The sequence below is a fragment of the Lathyrus oleraceus genome, chromosome 4, assembly GCF_024323335.1.
Source record: "Lathyrus oleraceus cultivar Zhongwan6 chromosome 4, CAAS_Psat_ZW6_1.0, whole genome shotgun sequence".
NCBI classification, from domain to species: Eukaryota; Viridiplantae; Streptophyta; class Magnoliopsida; order Fabales; family Fabaceae; genus Lathyrus; species Lathyrus oleraceus.
Genome location: NC_066582.1, coordinates 71547726 through 71567805, shown reverse-complemented (window position 1 = coordinate 71567805; position 20080 = coordinate 71547726).

Here is a 20080-nt window from a genome sequence, read left to right as displayed (position 1 = left end):
TTAGTGGTCCATGAATACAGTTACAATTATCTATTTATACCAAGGCTTAATCACAAAATTAATTAAGATTAGCAAAATTGGAAGATTAGTGTAATGTGCAATTTTCAAGTGTGTGGCCAAAATGCCCTTCCTTAATGCAGCTCATTTTCTGTCCAAATTTGGTTCCAACAGGTCACAAATGACATTTAGAAATTGTTGCAAAAAGTCCCATGCCAAAATTCCAAATATTTTGAAAGTTGGACCATTTTGCCCTTGGATTTTAATTAGTGCACTTGAAAAATGGCCTTTTTATGTGAATGCTTTTGGCAAAATATGGTGATGGATTATGAAAGCACACATCAAATGTGATTTGCTCAAAGAAAAACCATCCAATTTGGCCACTCCATGTGAGAGTTATGCCACTTTGAATTCGGGCATTTTTGGAAAATGACTGGATCATATCTTGCCAACCACACATGGGAATTTCAAGTTCTTAGACTTTTTGGAATGGTGAAGTCAAGATCTTCAACTTTCATGTTGGACAAAATTCCATTTGAAGCTCTTATGATGAAGTAATTTTGAGGAGAAAAACTTTCCATTTTGGGCAGCTGAAATTACAGGTCACCTGCCATTTTAGGAAACTTCTTGTCTGACCTCCAATTCTTCAACCTTGGTCTTTGGTATGTCAAATGAGACTTGTATGGACATGAATGAGGCCTTTCAAACCATCTCACACCTTCCAATCCATAAAATCGGGCACGGTTGACCACAATTGACTTTCTATGATTCCAGCTGAAATTCAGCTTGACTGATGACTTCTGAGCATCCAATCTTTGGCCAAATCGCTTCAAAATGATCCTTAGACCATATGAGCTTGATAAATCCACCCTAGGGCTTTGTCTCAATGAAAATGGCACTTGCTTGCTTGATTGACTAATTCTCCTAATCAGTTTGACCTAATTCGTCAGCTGAACTTGCACTTGGGCAAATGGACAATGCAATGTTATGCAGTGGACCATGTTATGTTAATGACCTAATATGAAATGAATGTACAAAATGATAGGGTGCAAATTTGAGGTGCTACAGCTGCCCCTATTCAATCAACTGGGAACCCGAATGGATGAGAGCAACGGCTGTCAGACTTTCAGGGTAAACAGGGATTGAATACCAAGAACCGTAGAAATTTGCACACTGCTGGGAATTTTTCTTGTTGTTTTTTCCTTTTCTATCTTCTCTTCAAAAGCACAACCACATCCAGACATCGACACACGATGAATGGGGAACAGAAATCTCAACTAGATGCCAGCGGACAACTAGGAAAAACTCAACGTTTACCAAGACCAACGGAGAGGTAAGTCAACTCTACTGGGGATAACCCGGAAAGGATACAACCATACGTCAGCGGACGTAATGGGAAAAACTCAACGTTTACCGAAACCAACGGAGAGGTAACCAGACATCATCAGATGAAAGGCGGGGATAGTGATACAACCATGCGTCAGCGGACGAAATGGGCAAAACTCAACGTTTACCGAAACCAACGGAGAGGTAACCAGACATCATAGGATGAATGGGAAGACTCGACCAAACGTCATAGGACGAAAGGGAGACTCAACGTTTATCGACACCAACGGAGAAGGAGAAAACTCAGCCAGACGTCATAGGACGAAAGGGAGACTCAACGTTTATCGACACCAACGGAGAAGGAGAAAACTCAACCAGACGTCATAGGACGAAAGGGAGACTCAACGTTTATCGACACCAACGGAGAAGGAGAAAACTCAGCCAGACGTCATAGGACGAAAGGGAGACTCAACGTTTATCGACACCAACGGAGAAGGAGAAAACTCAGCCAGACGTCATAGGACGAAAGGGAGACTCAACGTTTATCAACACCAACGGAGAAGGAGAAAACTCAGCCAGACGTCATAGGACGAAAGGGAGACTCAACGTTTATCGACACCAACGGAGAAGGAGAAAACTCAGCCAGACGTCATAGGACGAAAGGGAGACTCAACGTTTATCGACACCAACGGAGAAGGAGAAAACTCAACCAGACGTCATAGGACGAAAGGGAGACTCAACGTTTATCGACACCAACGGAGAAGGAGAAAACTCAACCAGACGTCATAGGACGAAAGGGAGACTCAACGTTTATCGACACCAACGGAGAAGGAGAAAACTCAACCAGACGTCATAGGACGAAAGGGAGACCACAACCGGACACCAAATAGGACGTCTACTGGGGATTCTGGCTGGGAAATCAACCAGACATTAATGAATGACTGGGAATAGGGTATACAATCAGACGTCATCGGACGAATGAGAAAAACACAACGTTTATCGAAACCAACGGGGAGGTAAATGCACTTGGGGAAGGGTACAACTAGACGTCATAGGACGAATAGGAAAAACTCGACGTTTATCGACACCAACGGAGAGGAGAGAACTCTGAGGGGAATCATATGGTATTACCAAATGATCTGTGGGGAATAGCAACTAGACATCATCGGACGACTAGGAAAAACTCGACGTTTATCGACACCAACGGAGAGGAGGTTCAACTGGGGAAGACCCTGTGGGGAAGGATATCAACTATACGCCAACGGACGCATAGGAAAAACTCGACGTTTATCGACACCAACGGAGAGGAGGACTCTTCTAGGGAGAGCGAACACAACCAAATCATCAATGGATGATGGGGAAAAACTCGACGTTTATCGACACCAACGGAGTTGAGTAAACTTCACTAGGGAAGGGACGACGTTACGAACATCGAAAGATGATGTTTACAGACACCAAAGAAAACCAGACACTACGCATGAATGGAAATCACCGAAAGATGGTGTTTACCGACACCAAAAAAACAACACACGCGGGTGCTGACAGGACGACATCTATACATGTCAAGGCAAGGCTACACACTTGCAGGGGATCTCACTGGGGAACAAGGTCACGACAGCGAGCAAACGGGAAGGAACACCAAGGATACCGGGTTGTAGGTATGAAAAAGGTGATCGACCAAAGCGTGAATTGGTTTGTTTTCCAAAACACTCATCATCCTGGAGAGGGCTAGAAAAGCAATCTTGTTAGAGGATGGACATTCGATTCCACAGGGAATACGAATCTTACTCGACTGGGGAGGACGACTTCGACCCAAGAGCGCATGAGACATATTATCTATAGCCGTCAAAACGTAGATAATACACTCGCATGGAATATTATCCATAACCGGGTTGCAGGTTGTTAGATGGATAAACGACCGACATCATCCTGAAGAGAGCGAAAGCAAACTTGTTAAAGGATGGATATTCGATTCCACAAGGAATACGAATCTTACTCTGCTGGAGAAAACATTCAAAAGACTGACCAGAGAGTGCATGAGATATATTATCTATAGCCGTCAAAACGTAGATAATAACCTCGCATGGAAGATTATCCATAACCGGGTTGGTTGTTAGATGGATAGATCGACCGACAAGAAAGGCATCGGGGTACCAGATTAGGTATGCAAAAGATGACCAATCAAAAGAGGATAAAGTTGCTAACTCGGAGCAAATACCCAAAAGAAAGGGGGAAACCCACTGGGGACAATACTGCTTGATCAAGGCGAGTATCCAGAGGGGAAAAGAATATCAATACCGCAAACCGGATACTGATAACTGCAAAGAGGGGATTACATCTACCGGTTAGTAGGCAGAAAACCACGGAAAAGTAACCAGTCATCGATAAGATGAGCACACAGGGTTAACTCCACCAAGGGGATGAAAGTGGGATTTTACAACTACCGATTTGTAGGTAGAAAACCACAAAGATAGGACTTACAACTACCGGGTTGTAGGTAGAAGCCAACCGACAGAATGAACCACAAAGGCTACCTCTGCTAGGGGATGAAAGTGGGATTTTACAACTACCGGTTGGGTAGAAAACCACAAAGATAGGACTTACAACTACCGGTTTGTAGGTAGAAGCCCACAAATTCCGCTGAGGATAAGATGAATGAGTACCGGTTAGTGAGCCACTATTCATTCATGCCCCAGGGCAACACAAGAGACAGTCAACAAGAAGCCAATTTAGGATCGATCCAAAAAGGCAAACTGAATCAAGACTCATCCCAATGAGGAAAGAACTCAATAGGGAAAACCCATCCCCTTAGGGAGGGAACGGAAGCAACCGTCATCCACGAGGATGTATCTCAGTGGGGAAATGGCAGGAAAGGATGGACACTTTCTGCTTAAGGGGTAGACTCTACATGGAGAGATCAGACACACCCACATCTACTAGGAGGCTACTGGGTAGAACCAGGTTTTTCTTTCACCAACGGATGAGGAAGTAAACCTCTCTGGGGGTACCAATCCTGAGTGCCGTCAGGAGCAACTGTAGCGAAAGCGCTGTACAGACGTCGAACAAGAAGCTGCCTCTGCCGGGGAGACGGTCTGATCGGGTTAACACATGAATGCATATGTTTGAATTTTTCTATGGCGTAATGCTCCATTATGAATGGAAATGCTACGCGATTTGAAGATGCAATGATCACTACATGCAAAATGCAAAGTGAATGAAAACCCCACTAGGGAGCCCACTGATCAAATACTCCACTCTGTGGGGAGACTCTACTGAGGAAATCTGCTTGATGAAAACTCTGTAGGGAGAGCACTGACTTCTCACTCATGCTGGAGAACAGAGATACCAAGAATCAGCCAGATCTCTGGTGAAAATAGATAGGCATCGATGAAGTTCCTCGTGTCAACCACTCTGCTGAGGACCTACCTGAGAAAATGACGGAATACTGAGACGTCGATCCTCCAAATACCGAATCGTTGCAGAAAAGCATCCGTGCCAGGGAGAGGAGAAGACTGCTCTGCTGGAGAGACGAAAATTGAAGTCTTCAGTACACCTACTGCTTGAGAACTGGCCCACGATAATGTCCAAAACAACAACCTTGCTGGGGATGCCCCACGATAGGGCTCAAACAGCACTCTATTAGGGATGCCCCACCATAGGGCTAACAGAGACTTGGAGAAAACATGTTGCACTGTCGGGGACGTGAAGATAAACAACTTCAACCAACACTGCACTGAGCAACCTCGCTGAGGAGAGACCATGAAAAGGTTCTACAGGACAAAGATACAGTTATGCTCGAGATACGAACGACTGTCTTACCCGTCGGTAATCATACCACCCTTGGGAGAGCACTGCGGGTCTCCTAGGTATCCTTTCATCATTGTGAATGTTCACTTTGTTTAAGAACAATTTTGTGAAAAATTTTGTTTATTTTGAAAACAATGATACTTTATCAATTAAAACATGCAAAACATTTGTTGAGTTGAAACAAATAAGAGTGCAAATAATGGGGTAAAAGCTCAAATCGATGTGATGGAATGGTAGTCTGCAAAGGGAGAGACTCCATAGATCTGTACAAGTTTGAAATCGGTGATATATATTGGAGAGGGCTACATTGAACATAATGACCTTTCCTCTACCATTCTGAATCTCGATGTATTCGGAGCTTCGGTCGACGACGCATAGAGAATTCCTGGCGGATGACAGATATAGAACACGGTCTTGTCAAGATGCAGTTACTTGCCAAATCCCTAATTTTTGCCTAGATTGCCCCGGTGTGAGGTGCTCAATCTAGTGAGATGCAAATTCTTTTTTCAATGTCTCTAACTTTTGCCTGGATCGCCCTTTCGGGTTTTCAATCCACCGAGACGCTCCTTTTTGCCTAAGTTACCCTTTGGGGTGTTCAACTTAGCGAGCTGTTTTGCTTTTTTTTTGTTTAGGCTAAGTATTTCTTGACTGCATCTGGATTCACAGGACGAGTGAACTTCTTCATCCATTGCTGTAAGTGTTAAAGCACCGCCTGAAAAGGCTCTCTTGAAAACATATGGACGTTCATAGCTTGGAGTCCACTTGCCCCTGGAATCGGGCACGAAAGACCAGACTTTCTTGAGCACAAGGTCATTTTCTCAGAACTCGAGACTCGACCTTCTAGTCGAATGCTTTCGTCACTCTCTGCTGATGTAACTGACCATGACACCTGGCAGTTAATCTCTTCTTTTCGATCGAATTCAGCATCAGTCAACTTGGGACTTTGAGGGTGCTATTTTCCTTTGTTTTTTCTTTTGATTTTGCTTTTGATTTCTTTTGATTTCTTTTGCACCCTTTCTTTCTTTGTTTTTTTTTTTTTTTGATTGATTTTTTTTTGATGCCCCAGTTGGCTGTTCTGCTGATTCTCGAGATGCAGCTGAGTGATCTTCTTTTCTTGCTCAAGAAGTCAGGAAATCTCGTCAGGAATCCCTTCAACATCATCTTCTTCTACTTCGAATACAGGGAATTCAAAATTGGGAGATGACGTCCGATCATTATGTTCAATGGGTTTGAGAAACAACCTGCATAATGATTTCGATATGAAAAACTTTTTGGAAAACAAACAAGACAATCGTTATGCAGATGAAAAGATTGCTTTTATTCCTGTTTTTAGGGTTTTTTGTGATCACCAATTTCATGCAAAAAGCGAAAAGGGAAAACAATTGGAAAAACAAATGTTTAACATGCATTTACTTGAATGAAAATATCATTGCACAAAATGTTGCCAACAATGTCATCACTTCTCCTTTTGGCATGGGAGAAGGGTTTTTAAACAAAGTGATTATTACTCTGACTTATGAACAACTGTAGGAACGCCCACAGTGACCCAATTGTGATAGATCCCACCAGGGATAACAACTGTCAGAATCTCTTGCATTAGTAGCTTCTGCTTTTGATCAACCCTCTTTGTTGAAGACCTCAGGAGAAAAGCCAACGCCAGCCCGCGACTTGTTATCTTCAAGCTTGATTAACACGGGGACCCAAGTCTTCAAAGTTCAGAATAGCTGACTGCACGAGGTCTTGAACCTTCATTTTCAACCGAAAGCAACTATCCACATCATGACCAGGAGCACCCGAATGATACACACAATGCTGCTCAGGCCTATACCACCACCGAGGGTTGACGGGTATAGCCGGCGGGTCTCTGGGAGTAATCAAGTTCCGCTCTATCAACGAGGGATACAGCTCTGCGTAAGACATAGGGATCGGATCAAAAATGACCCTCTTCCTCTCATTACTTGTACCGGCTTGATTATCATAGGGAGGCTGGTAAACCTGCTGTTGCGGACGATGTTGCTGATGTTGATACCGCCGAGTTGGCCTTCCCTGTTGCTGTTGGGTTGCTGGAATAGTCACAGCGGCAGCTTGACGATATTGTCCTCTGTTCGCACTCCCTCGCCGGTGCACATCATTTGTTTCACTCTCTCCCCTTTTGGGTGCCCCAGAGAATGGCTTCTTAGAATTCAACGAACTTGAAGAGCCACGATGGTGAACCGGAGTACGGGTTGCTCTGACATTAACAGTCTCTGTAGCAAGAGGCTGTCCATTGATTATGATACCCCTCAAATCATCATCCACGTCGTAGTTGTTGACGGGAATAGTGACAGCAGCAATTTGATCATTAACGGGGACCCCCTCTGGTGAAGCACGACTGGGTGGCAGAATCATGGCTTCCTGTCTCTGGGCTAAGGCTCGCAACTCCTCTTGCCCCTGAACGACCCCTTGCATCATGGTCATGAACTGGGCCATATTTGCCCTCATCTCAGCCAACTCAATCTGAACCTGATCCATACTCCTCTGATGATTCGATCTGGTTGCGGTGCGGACGATGATCAACAATCCTGTCTCAGACAGGAGCCAGAGTGAGAAGTCCGAACTAGAACACCTGTTATGCAACATGTTATGATTATGATGCTACTTCATATGATGCACATGATAATGATCATTTCTCAGGCCTTCAAAGAGCCTGATTCATCTTCGAAAAAAAAGCAATCTGCAGCAACGGCACAATATACAAGAGCAATGAGTACCGAGTGAAACCAACAATTTCATCTGTAAATGAGCACCCGGATCTATCAGTGAACAAACTCTGGAATGTACCTGAGAAATGATATGCATGCAGAGATCATTTTTTTTCTCTTTTTTTTCAAATTTTTTATTGATTCTTTTTTTTTGTTGATTGCGTTTCTTTTGAAAAATAAACATGCTATGATGCACATGATGCAGACACGACTGGCAAGCTGTGCATATCTGGACACAGGATCGAAGCTTCGGCTCGAACTCTGATCACAATCATCTGAAACCCAAAGTCAACTGATCAACTGTAATCTGAACCCAAACTGAGAAACTGAGTCACCATCAAGTCACCATCAGTCACCAACAGTCACCATCTGTACCTGTTAAAGTGATCATTCCCTCCCCACTCACGGGTGTAGTCTAGGCCAGGGTAAGGTCGAGAAACGCAGCATAAATAACCTTTCGCAGAATACCATCATATACACACCTGAAGTATGCAACGATGGTACCCCACCAGGGTCTGAACTGCTCGTGACGTCGATGTTCCGCTAAGTGGCGCATACCACCCGCTTCCCATGACTCACTCTATTCCTAGGTTTCCTAGATTGCACTCATAGCCTGGGTATTGGGCCTTTTACCTCGAGTAACTCCCACCCCCAAACAGAGAAGTACAGCCAGCACAACAGATGAATATGAATGAATGCAAACATTAATGCAAACAATACATGCAAACAATAAACAATGAATGCAATAAATAACACAGCAAAAAGCAACCAAAGCCCTAACCTAGAGAGCGCTAGGAGAGACTCGCTTAGGGAAGAAGGACCAGCACAGGTCAACTTCTCTAGCTCTCCCCAGCAGAGTCGCCAGCTGTCGCGTTACGCGAAAAACCGGCGGGAAAACGAAACAACAGAGCCGCCACCGTGCGTTATTTATCCCAAAAGAGGGAAAGGAAACGCTCAGAGTAAACCTGGAAAAGACATGGTCTCGCGACCAAAGAGAATGGGATCGGGAGTCGGTTATGCGAAGGGAAGGTATTAGCACCCCTACGCATCCGTCGTACTCGACGGGATCCACGCACAATAGGAAGGGAAATGGTTGCTAAAACACTGCTCAAATAAACATCTATACAGGCTGAAAGAGACACAGGATTACAGACAAGACTGAACTCGGCAGGATATCGCATCCTGGGCCTACTTAGTCTATCAGGCATAGACATCAGAGTCTAAGTAGTTCGACCGGGGGAAACGACACATGCTCGCTAGGATGTCGCATCCTATGCATACGTATCTCCTTTGGACGAAGGAGAATCAGAGCATTCGTAGTTCGGCTAACACGCACACAAACAAACACAGGCAAAGGCAAACATGGAGCCTGAATGCCAATCACTGGGCTTACATCAGCATCCGAACCAAACACACGCACACTGGAACCCGAACGCCACTCGATGGACTTACATCAGCTTCCAAGCACACAACAAGAAGAAGGGTCTCGATTGCAACCAAGGCAAGAGAAAGGGAAGGTCTCAATCGCAACGAGGGCGAGAGAAAAGAATTAGTGTTAGTTGTTAGTCAAACTCGACAAGACATCGCATCTCGTGCCTACGTATCTCATCTGGACATGAGAATCAGAGTTGCCGTAGTTCGGCTAAACCATTCCTGTTGGTTTGTGTTTTTTAAGTGGATAACGTCACTACGCAATCTACCGGATGCTCGACCTTTGGAGACTTACTCACCTGTAGTAGAAGGAGTTGACGTATCCTTAAGAGGGGATAATGTTTGTTTGTGTTTTAGGAAAGCTCAAGCAAGAAAGGAAGTCCTATACGAAGGAACCGTGCTACCTTAATTGTCATGCAAACGAGACTACGCGGAGTCTAGCAAACCTAGGGGATACAATCACACCACACAAACATATACAGCATGAAATAAACACACCAACAAGGGGCTCAAACATCAAGGCTAGGCTTTAGTCGAGGGGTCATATCAACCTCAACAAACAAGCCTCTGTATCGGGGTAAGGTTAGCTCTTAACCTTGCCATTGAGGGGCTAAGGTGAAGCTGATGAAAGGTGAGTGAAGATGAGACTTCACAGCTCTTATCCCTGGTCAGGGAGAGCTTCAGACAAAGGAGCGTGGGTTCAGAATGTGGGAACCCTTCTACGCTCAAGACACTGACACAACTGTACATTGTACAAGATCTTGGGTTTGTGTCCCAATGCATCAACACAGTGGTGTGAGCAGAGGGACGACTCAACAGAATAGTGGGAGATAGATTGCATATCTCTTTGATCCACCAATTGCCTCATTGAGGTCTTTACCTGCTTGGCACAAAAGTAAACAATCACAAACATCGCCTCTTAAGGAGGACTTCAGACAGTTGCCTGGCCAAGTAACAGGCCAGGTCTTCCAGACTACATGAAGAATAGAAGTCCTACCTCAATTGGTCTAAAAACCAAGCAGCAGCAAGCAAGTTCTTAAAGAACTATAAGCGACTAAATGTACCTGAAATCAATCAAGTATCATCAGTACTCAGACAAACCAACAATAAACAGCAAAAGTCAATCTATACAGACAACACAAGTTAATGCACACAAGTGCAAGCTATAAGCTCAAGCTCAAGCATCAATCCCTACAAAACAAAGTCATGTTAGTGGACAACATCAAACAAATTCAATTTAATCAACTTGCACTTTTTCCCTTAAGCTTTTTGCCTTTCAACCTGAAAATCCACACCAAATGTGAGAAACTAGACCACTAGGCCAAGCCTAGGGTCCAAAAGGGATAAAAAATTCTAAACAGCAAGTAATATTCAACCAAAATCACATTAAAACAATTCAAAAGCAAATGCAATTGGTCCCATGCTCATACCATTCACCATTATCATTTCATGCACAATTTAACATCAATCATGAAATTTGCAACTTCAAATGACCAAACAGAAATATCTCACTCAAAAGCATATCAAATCAATTCAATTAATTCCACAAAAATTCACACATAAACAGGACACATTCAATGTATAGCATGTCAATTTTCAGCTCAATTGGACAAAAGAAAGTAGGTCAATGAAAATCAAAAAGTCCAGACACAATTATGTAAGCCAATTCAAGACATCAACATAAGCATCAACTTCCATAATTCATAAAACAGTGACAACAATTAAGAAATGGATGGGACCAAAGCCAAACTACACCTAAACATGTTATGAATCACTCCATCAAATTTCACATTCATATTATATGGTATGAGCATTCAACAACACATGTAAAGTTTGTTACACAAGAAACAACCCAAAGATGCTAAACAGCAATCAAAAATCCAAATCAATTAGAAAATGGACCAATTAAATCCACGAAAAATCATGTTGAAAGTTAACATATACATTGTATCTCATGCAAAAAATCAGGGCCATAGGCCTAGGGGAAGCATGGTAAATTAATTCATAAACTCAGCATATCATAATGTGACACATAATGTCACACTCAAAAAGAAAAAATCATATCTACCAATCCAGAGGTCCAAAAATCACAAATGATACATGAAAATCTCCAGGAATGTGTCAAGAATCACCATATGAAATTTCATTAATTTTGGATAATGTATGAGTATTTGGTGATTAAAATGGCAAAACATACAATTATGTCACACATGTCAAATATCAATAGGCAAGGTCAAAATTTCTCCATGCACAACGTATGGTATCACGCCTATAAAATTCTAGACAAAATTTGGGATCTATCAAAAAAAGCCTCACTAATTTTGGATTAATAATGAATTTGTTTGGATTTTTTGAAGTTTGTTAAATTAGTGAAATAATTATTTAAGTGTTTTAATGAATTAAATTAAATTAAGGCTGCAATGGCAGTTTCGTAATTAATCCAAAACGAACCAAAACGCACAGCCAGCGCGGAAACGGATCTACACGGTCTTTTTCCCAGAATTTTGCTCCTTCTTCGTCGCGTTCATGAGCTTCTTCCATTGCCAGCTTCGGTTACGATCCAATCTCGACGAAAATACGTAAATGATATACGGATCTCTTCGTCTTTCAGTGTAGGTTAATAATATGCAAACGAAATTTCCTAAAGATTATCACACGCGAAGATTCGATCGAAAGAAGTTTTGACGCATAAACTTTAAATCCAAATATCTCCATGAATACTCGACGAAATTACGCGATTCAAACGGCAAAATGTTCTACATTCAACGCACTACAAGATGCATACAACAATTGCAACAATTAGAAGGTTCGAAAATCTCACCTTCTTGAAGCACAGTGTGGAATCTTGGCGTGTTTTGATCCAAATCTTGAAAACAGATGGAGGATAATGATTATGAAGGTGTTTGGTGAAGAATTCGTAGCTCAACCGTGCATAATCAGGAAGAATTTTCCACTTGCCATTGATGCTCAAGGTTTTGCAACAGTTGGAATTTGTACGTGTTTGGCTTCAATCTCCACAAACAGAACTTCAATCTTACCTACACATGAAGATTCAAACAAAAACTTGCAAGAACAATGGTGAATTATGGATGAAATGGTGAAAAAATGCTTATGTGAAATTGTGAAAAAGTGGAGAAAAAGTGAGAGAATTTGGAGATTTTTTGGATGAATCTGAAAAAATGATTAGTGGTCCATGAATACAGTTACAATTATCTATTTATACCAAGGCTTAATCACAAAATTAATTAAGATTAGCAAAATTGGAAGATTAGTGTAATGTGCAATTTTCAAGTGTGTGGCCAAAATGCCCTTCCTTAATGCAGCTCATTTTCTGTCCAAATTTGGTTCCAACAGGTCACAAATGACATTTAGAAATTGTTGCAAAAAGTCCCATGCCAAAATTCCAAATATTTTGAAAGTTGGACCATTTTGCCCTTGGATTTTAATTAGTGCACTTGAAAAATGGCCTTTTTATGTGAATGCTTTTGGCAAAATGTGGTGATGGATTATGAAAGCACACATCAAATGTGATTTGCTCAAAGAAAAACCATCCAATTTGGCCACTCCATGTGAGAGTTATGCCACTTTGAATTCGGGCATTTTTGGAAAATGACTGGATCATATCTTGCCAACCACACATGGGAATTTCAAGTTCTTGGACTTTTTGGAATGGTGAAGTCAAGATCTTCAACTTTCATGTTGGACAAAATTCCATTTGAAGCTCTTATGATGAAGTAATTTTGAGGAGAAAAACTTTCCATTTTGGGCAACTGAAATTACAGGTCACCTGCCATTTTAGGAAACTTCTTGTCTGACCTCCAATTCTTCAACCTTGGTCTTTGGTATGTCAAATGAGACTTGTATGGACATGAATGAGGCCTTTCAAACCATCTCACACCTTCCAATCCATAAAATCGGGCACGGTTGACCACAGTTGACTTTCTATGATTCCAGCTGAAATTCAGCTTGACTGATGACTTCTGAGCATCCAATCTTTGGCCAAATCGCTTCAAAATGATCCTTAGACCATATGAGCTTGATAAATCCACCCTAGGGTTTTGTCTCAATGAAAATGGCACTTGCTTGCTTGATTGACTGATTCTCCTGATCAGTTTGACCTAATTCGTCAGTTGAACTTGCACTTGGGCAAATGGACAATGCAATGTTATGCAGTGGACCATGTTATGTTAATGACCTAATATGAAATGAATGTACAAAATGATAGGGTGCAAATTTGAGGTGCTACAATATGTTGAAAATTGAAGATGTTATAATCTTTGAAAGTTGGCAAAAAGTCTCTTGAAAATAGGTTAAATTTCACTAAGTCCACAAATGACCTATAATATCTCCAAACTTTTGATGATCCTCCAAGCATAATTGTCTCTTGTCATGTGAAGAGAAGTTGTCGAGGATGTTGAGAAGAGTCATCAAAAAGGGGCATTCAAAGTTTTTGAGAATTGAAGGAGTTGTGATCCTTGGAACTTTGATTTCCAAATGTTGACTTTTAGGCCAAACCCCTTGGAACAAGCTTGTGCACTTGAACTTTCCTTGCATTTTAAAGCACATGGGTGATCTTATGAACTCAAGATAATGTGTCCTTGATGTCCTCTTGATTGAATTTCTCAAAGCTTGAAGTTACTTGTTGAAGAAGGCATGTAAATAAACACATGAACCTTTGACCTTTCTTGAGAAGTAAGCCAACAAACTTTGGGATGCTTTTGACTTGAGAAGCCCTGTCTTGCACAATAAACTTAAGAGAAACAAGATATATTTTTGGTATTTTGATTAGTTGTTAGATAAGCAATTAATCAAACAAACAGAAAGGTAAAATAAAGAGGTGCTAGGTGATCCCTGCAAGAAGCAAACCCAAGGATGGTTAAGGGAAGGGCCAAGATGGGACCTTGTTTATATGCAAAAGATGCAAATGATATATGAGATCTTAGGGTTAAAATTAGGGTATGACACCCACAAGACATCAAGGCTTGGTTTCTATTAACATTTATTCATTTTAACTTCAAACAATCATCATTGTGCCTTGGAATTCAAGAAAACTCCAAAATTACATTTTAGGGCATGTTGGTTGGTCAAGTTTTGGCAAGTTTGGCCTACCATTTGGTCCAAACCCCATAATTTTTCCATCTTTTAACCTTTTGAGGATCTACTTGGAGCCAAATGTCCTAAATGAACCCCTCACCAACTTTGTTTCAAGGCCCAAGACCTAATTCATTGCATAAGGACTTCAAATTGGGCTGCATAGTCAGGCCTAAAATCATGTTCATGACCACCAGTTTGAACCATTGGCATTTCCACATCATAACTCCTTTTAACTTGATTCTTTTTGCACTATGTTAAGGGTATGGCAAAGTTCATTTGGCACAATTTTTATCCAAAAGGCACGAGCCAATTTTAATTGGCCGAAGTGCAAAGTTGAGGTTTTATCATGTTGTATATGCCAGACGAAACCAACCAAAACAAGTCCAAACCATGCACCAAGCCTTTAATCTCTGTTTTTTTTCTTCCATCTGATCCAAACACATGCTTAAACACTTAGAGATACAAAATTCAAGCCAAGATGAGAGGAGCAAAAGCACATGGGGAGCAATACCAAAAATGTCTAAAAAGCAAAATTGCCCAAAGTGGAAAGAAGACAAAATCACATCAGCACATGTTAGGACCACCATGGTCTCACCAAAAGAGTGTTGTCTTCATAACAAATGGGATGGAAAGGAATTGCAGGCCAAAGATAGACAACACTTAGCAAGCAAGTTTACACTTTTGTCATTTTTCGGGCTCCAGTGAAATCAGACATTCCCACTCCTAAACTTTAACCAAACCACTCCATCACCTTCCCTATAAATAGAGGACCATGCTCCACTCATTTCCCAAGCTTCTAAGCCAGAAAAACCATGTTGGTATTACCCTCCACCTCTTTCAAAAATAGAGTTAACAATTTCCATCTTTGAACCATTTCTATCACAACAAACTCATTCAAACACCTTTACTTAACATCCCTGTAGCTAACTGGAACCTTGGCAGTGTTTGATACCACCTCACCTGAGTTGCTCGAATCCATCAGAGCCACCAACTGACACCGATTTTGATCAGGTAGTTAACCTCTTTGTTTCCATCCAAACAAGTTTCCATTCCATTCCTTGTGATTCACTAATGCTAAGCCCCAAGATTTTAGCTTCAATCATTGAGTATACACCATTTTATTTTATTTTTAGGTTTAAGATAACGCTCGTGTTTATGTGAAAGACTCCATACGCATAGCCAATTAATGGATCATGAGTATGGAGAAGGAAACAATGAACATAGTTTAGTGAAATCCATGGTTGATTCCACTTAAAAATGTGAGTTTCAGAGGTTCAAATTTCAGAAATACAAGGTTGAAAACGATGAAATGGTTCATTGCTTCGCGCGTGTTTATTTGTTTTAAATTCAAAAAAATTGTGATGGATGGTTCTCATTGGCTGTTGTGTGTGACTTGGCATCAATGTGTGTGTGTGTTTCTCCATGTCAACGCACATTGGTATTCCCCGTGATCAGAACCATCCATTTTGCTTACTTTATTTAATGAATCAGATCCAATGGATGGTTTTGGCCCATTTCTTATTTTTTATGTGAGTTTATTATTTATTTTTATGAAGCACACTTACTAACACCAAGTTCGCTTGGCCCAGTGGTAAGGGGATTGACCCATGGCCCCAAGGTCAGGGGCTCAACCCCCAATGCCCCTTCTTTGTTCCTTTTTTTTATTTGTTATTTTCTTCTTTTTTATTTTCTTTCTATTTTAATTTCATTTCTTTCTTCATTTCTTTCTTTTTAATCCAACAATTTTTTCAATACACTTCATCAAAATATCTTTTTTATTTTATCCATTATTTATTTTTATTTTTTATCACTTTAATTAGACATTATTACCTTTGTGTTTGACTATTGGTTGATGAGATTCTATTGATCATGGTGATTGATGTTAGAGGTGACTTAATCGTCAACATTTCAAACATGTTAATGAATGATCAATGGATCATTCATGACACTTTAAGGTGTTGATAGATTTCCCCTATTTGAACATGTTTAAACCATTTGATGCATAGATAAGACCTTACTTGTTGATTCTATTTGATTGTGTTGTGTCCATTGACCACTAACCATTAACACTTGGACTTGAATGTTTAAACTTGTACATTAATTAACTTTTAAACTTGTGATTAATTGGGTAATATAATCTTCCACTCTTCAAATTATTGATAGATGAACATGGGGTTGTATAACTTTCTTTGATTCAAATCTACCGATAGATGGTCATGGATCATCTTCAATACTTTGCATCAATCATAAGTTATCCCTTAATGCACCATATTTTGAGTCTTTTGACTAATGAATATATAATCCCTAGGTAGTTACTTTGTGCAATTTATTACTAACCACTAACTCTTCATCACTAACCATTGATATTGTTTATCTTATGGTTTATTTTCCTGTTAACTTATTGTATTGTCATTTACTTTCAAGCACCCATCATCATGCTTATCATCATTGTACATATACCTCATGCATCTTTATTCATTGTCATTTACTTATTGCCATTGCATAACCACCAAAAATAACAAAAACATGATAAAATCAAAAGACAAAAAGGAATGCATTCATCTGTGACAATTGTGGACTTAGAGGATTTCACCACCACATAAGGATGGAGCTTTCATACCCTTACTCTGAGTATTTTGGACACAAGACGCTTGACTTGATAGTCTGAAATATTCACCTTCGCCCATAGTCTTTAGTGCAATTCTAATAAAAAACAATCTTTTCAAAAACCCTAAAAACAACATCAACTCATCAAACCTTAATTTTTTCACCTTACGCCATCACACCGAAAACCCCTTTTCAAGGTAAAATCAATCAACACACAAATACTTTCTACTCCGAACTACGGAGCTCTGATTCTTCATCCCCCGATGAAAGATGCGTAGGCACAAGGGCCATAATCCTTGGCGAGCACAATAATAAAACACCAAAATCTCAGTTCTATCTCGATTTTTCCTAATAATAAGACAAAAATAAAAGATAAATACCCATGCATGCTGACAACTTAAATGGTTTCCATGGAGTACCATGGACTTAATGGGTGTTAATATCTCCCCTTGCATAATCGATTTCCGTACCCATATTTGGTTGTGAGACCAATCCTTATCCCTTATTCTTTTATTAGTGGCCAAACTTCTTACAATAGTAACATTGAACTTTTCTCTTATCATACTTCTCATTTCCCTTCTAAATCCCAGAAGTTGAGGTTTCTGACTTCTGAGACCTACCATGTATTTTCTTGGCTTCTGACCAAGACTGCTTATGGTCTTTCTTGACAAAAGAAGCTTTTAAAGCTTGTTCTACCTCTCTCAGAGGTTCTTTCAGTCAGACGCGACTCTTGCGCCTCTAGAATGCTTTGCAACTCTTATATTCTCATGGTGCTCAGATCCTTAGAATGTCCATTGCTACAATGATGTAATCAAACTGAGGAGTAAGAGATCTAAGTACCTTCTCAATGATACTTTACTCAGAGAGAGTTTCTCCACATGACTTCATCTCATTTGTGATTAGAATCACTCTAGAGATGTAGTCAGGTACCTTCTCATTGTTCTTCATATTGATATTCTCATACTGCTTACGTAGAGACTGAAGCTTCACCTTCTTCACTGATGCATCACTGTCATAGCACCGCACCAGTGTGTCCCACGCAACCTTCATCGTCACTGAATCAACAATTTTCTCAAACACGTTCACATCCACACACTGATGGATGTAGAACAGAGCCTTCTGATCCTTCTTCCTCAGATCATGTTGAGCATTTCTCTGTATATCTGTTACATTTTTTGGAAGTTCAACCTAAACGTAACCTTCGTTGATGAGATCAAGAACATCTTGAGATCCAAACAACACATGCATCTAAATCATCCAACGATTCTAGTTCTTGCCATTGAACACAAGAATCTTGGTGCTCATATTGTTTCTGTTCATCTTAAACCTTGTGCAATACACTCAGATATCACCTAAACATAGTGTTTCCCAATCGTGCATAATCAAGATATGTGATTCTGTTACGATTCTGAACAGAAATCCAACACGAATTCTCCGAACAGAAATTAATCACACAACACCTCACTGTTTCACTTGTGTTTCCCGTGTATTTCTCTGTGGATCTGAATCAGAGCTCTAGATACTAATTGTTGGTGCACAAGGTGATAAAGATGAACAATGGAAATAAGAGAGAGAAGAGAGAATAATAACAAATGTAACACCCACATATAGTATATGTCTAGAATACATATTATACATAGTGTAATACTGGTACTGAAATACATAAGCGCCTAGCGGCAACAACATACATATTTACATGCCCAAAAGAAACATAACATGTCACAAAACGTACACAAAAGTGCCCAAAATAGAAACTAGGAGCTAGATCATTATACAATGATCTCAAAAATATATATACAGTGGAGTAGCCATCCAAACAATAGGTAAGCAAGACATCACTCTATCTTGTCCTTACCCTTCGCCTGCTCAGAACCACCTGAAAAATAATCAACAACATGAGGTGAGATAATAATCTCAGTGGATTCCCTATCTTATGGGTCCACTCGGCTCTACAAGGTTTTCTAATCATAATCCAACTCAAGTCAACAGGGGAAAGAAAACTTAAATGATGGGGAACTAACTCACAATGTATGACAACATGCACATGAGTTCTCGCAACTCAAAACAAGATCACTATTCAGATTCACGAAACATCAATCCCCGGGCGGATCTACGTCTAGGGCAAGCCCAGTTCATGCATGCTCGTATGATTCGACTTTCGCGGTGGATATCGGGTCCTCTATGAGTTCCAAACTCATTTCAAGCGACCGTCACCCGTATGATCCTCTAACCCACTTAGGGTATCTTTCACCGTATGGGCCTCTAACCCACTTAGGTGTCCACCTTTCCCCCATGTCCGCCATTGTTGGGGCTCAAACCCAATTGAGGCACGAATCATGGGTCCCACATCCTATTGCTTACTCATATAAGCATATCAAATAGAGATGTGCACCACCAAGGGAAAAACATTCTGAATACATGATCGGTTCCACAAATCATAACAAGATTCATCAATCAAAGGTGACCTCATTCACCAAAATATACAAGTAACAACATGGCATGTTCCATACAAAGCGTTTCATTCTCAACTATGGAAACCATTCGTCCAGGACCTCCACATAAGCGCCGTATGAATGAATACTGTGTTCTAATGATATCTAAGTTATAAACCTAACTTATGGCCTAATACCAATCCTAGGTTAACTCACTAGATTCATTATGTAAATTTTCACAATTAACATGGATTCAATACAAGCATAACATCACAATTGATTAATGGTCGGTGAAAAGCATTTAGAACATCAAAGAAATGGGTTTTTGAAGTGTTTGGCATAAGTCAATCGATTGGTTGGGGAAGCCCAATCGATTGGTTCCTCTCACATTTTTGTTTTTCAAAGTTTACAAAGGATCAATCGATTGATCCTCAGTGTCAATCGATTGGCTCACAAAAATTTCCAATTTTTCCAAAACAGAAAGTTTATGCAATCGATTGTAATCCCCTGTCAATCGATTGGTCCTGCTAAAATTTCCTTTTCTGCAAAACAGAAAGTTTGGCCAATCGATTGAAGGAGTGTGTCAATCGATTGGTTCTCAACAAAATTACACATTTTCAGCTTTGACCGTGTGATCAATCGATT